Genomic DNA, 2646 nt, shown 5'->3' with positions numbered 1-2646 from the left:
AAGATACATGACCAATGACACACTGCGAAGAAATTCAACAGTTAAACATTGGATAGAAAAAAAATAAAAAAAAAACAAAAAAACAAAAACAAACAAAAAAAAAACAAACAAAAAAACATTGGATAGAAAAAAAATGGACCATCCATGTGGTTGAGAAGGGAGAATTAAAAGGTTCGAGGAATGCCAGTAGAGGGTGGTCTCAGAGAAACCGAAGCAATATGCTATCATTTTTATTATGGTTGTTATTATGAATGTTATTTTATTTAGAGGTAGTGGTTTAACGTTAACTTAAAGGTAGTACAAAGTGCTTCTGAAATATCAGGCAAGATGAAAGTTGAACTTAGTGATATGAAGAACAGTGATCTAGAAAGGAAGAGCTCTCTCAGTACAGGGGTACACAGGACAGAATGGAGTGAAGAATGAGACCGTGATGAAGAAATTTCTTTTTTCCCCCCATTTAACAAATTATTTATTTTTTTAACATTTTTATTTAATTTTGAGAGACAGAGAGAGACAGCATGAGCAGAGGAGGGGCAGAGATAAAGGGGGACACAGAATCTGAAGCCGACTCTAGGCTCTGAGCTGTCAGCACAGGGCCTGATGCAGGGCTCAAACTCATGAACCATGAGATCATGACCTGAGCCGAAGTAGGACATTTAACAGACTGAGTCACCCACGTGCCCCTAAAGAAGTATTTAGAACACATAGAACAAGGCAACATGTACTCTCTCCTCTCATCTTCCAGGGGGAGTCTGTTGGTGGTTCCTCCCCTGTTGCATTATTGCTCTCTGAGTCAGTGTCACCATCACTGGCCCCTTCCTCAGTCATACTGTCCACTCCCTGCTGCCTACTCTCCTTGTCCTCAGGAGTAGATGTGCCTTCACCTTCTGTTGGCTTTCTGTTCCTTGTTCAAGACATGTCTTCTCTGTCTCCATTTGGAAGCTCTCGTCATCTCTCTTTACGTCAGTCTTCCTGGCAGCTTGCTTTTCCTCAGGAACCATGCTACTCTGACTGCCTTCAGCTTGTTCTGTGGCCTCTTTCTCCCTTTCCTCCTGCCTTTTGTGAGTGTGTTCCTCTGCCTGTGCAATTTCAGGAGCATTTTTCCCCATATCCACTACTACTTTGAAATCACACAAGCTTTTAAGTTCATTGTTAAATGAATCTCTGCTTTCCAGGAATTTCTTCTTCTCTTCTTGGTGCCGCTCCTCTATTTGAAGTTCATCTTCTGGTGTTTGCTGATGAGCCATTAAGACTGGGCCTTTCATTTGAGAACGTGCATTCTATTTGTCGTGACAACTGATCAAACACCACACTCTCACTAAGGATTTCACAGATGAGACAGTGGTTTCTTTGGAAATGGACAGTGGCTGTATACTTCCCTGAAAAGCCATCATCTCGATTTTCTGGATCTTTGGCAGGCTGAATACTCATGTAAGGTTCTCCTTTCGCCATGCAAGACTGTCTCTGTTGACTTTCTTTCTCTAAAGAAGCTTCTTTACAACCTTGTACATTTATGTAAGCAGTGTATTGGGGGGAAATATGATAGGCCTTCACAGATTCATTGTATTCTACCTTTTTCTGCTTTGTATTGTCTACATATTCTTGTTTTTCTTCATCAGAGATCTCTCCACATGCCACTAATAACCTTGGCCAATCTCCTCTGAACTTTAGATCATGGTTGAAAGCTTTTCCTTGGTCCCAGACCTTTCTGCTGTACCTCACATAGGCCATCAGTGGTTTATCTGGTGGCTTTGACAGTTTGGAGTTGTAATACCAGAGGATGCCATGGCCTGGCATTGGTGCCTGGGTTCCCTCCAGGCCTGCAGTTGTTGTAGGGGAGGTGACTGTATGGATTGCATCCCACAAACCCTGGCCTACTGGGCATGTGTGTTGAAGTAGCTGGGGTAGGTAGTGGGGCATATGATGGCCTTTTTGACATTTTGGGAGATTAAGTTCTCAGTTCCTTAAGAATGAATCTGAGACACCATGGACAGAAAAAGTGCCCACAGCTCCAGCCTCATTTCCCTTGTGATCATGAAGAAGTTTCTTAAGTTGAGCCCTAAAGATGAGAATTCAGGGTGGTAGTTGGGTAGTACATTGACCTTGAAAAGGGATATATATATATATATATATATATATATATATATATATATATACATACACACACACACACACACACACATATATATATACACACACATATATATATATACACACATATACATACATATATATATATATATATATACACACACATATATATATATCATTTAAGGCTAGATAGATTTCAGCCTGTATCAGTGGCAATGGAAAAGATAAAGAGGTAGAATGTAGTATATAGAAAAGTGATTAATCAGGCCAAGAAGAGGCAGGAGCAGTTAAATGCAGAACTTCTTTGTCCCTGAGAAGTAGCAAAAGAGAGACAGGTACACATCCTAAAAATGAATGTTTAAAACACTCTAAAATCCTTTCTAAATGTTCACTCTTATTAAGTCACTCAATCCATAGCCATAGGAAGCAGAAGTACTGAAATTACCATTTTGCAGATGAGAGATGAAGTAAATTGTCAAAGGTCCATTTTGTAGGTGATAGAACCAGGAATCAATGGAACCTGGAAAGACTGACTCAGCATCAAGTGGTTAGCCA

General features: G+C 40.2%; 1 pseudogene; it reads right to left on the bottom strand.

The window, feature by feature from the left end:
* Window positions 1-669: 669 nt before the first annotated feature.
* Window positions 670-1939, bottom strand: LOC132681932 (SWI/SNF-related matrix-associated actin-dependent regulator of chromatin subfamily E member 1 pseudogene; annotated as a pseudogene).
* Between the last annotated feature and the right edge of the window lie 707 nt (window positions 1940-2646).

Source organism: Panthera onca, chromosome A1 (genome assembly GCF_046562875.1).
Source record: "Panthera onca isolate mPanOnc1 chromosome A1, mPanOnc1 haplotype 2, whole genome shotgun sequence".
NCBI classification, from domain to species: domain Eukaryota; kingdom Metazoa; phylum Chordata; class Mammalia; order Carnivora; family Felidae; genus Panthera; species Panthera onca.
This window is presented reverse-complemented; position numbering and strand designations above follow the sequence as displayed.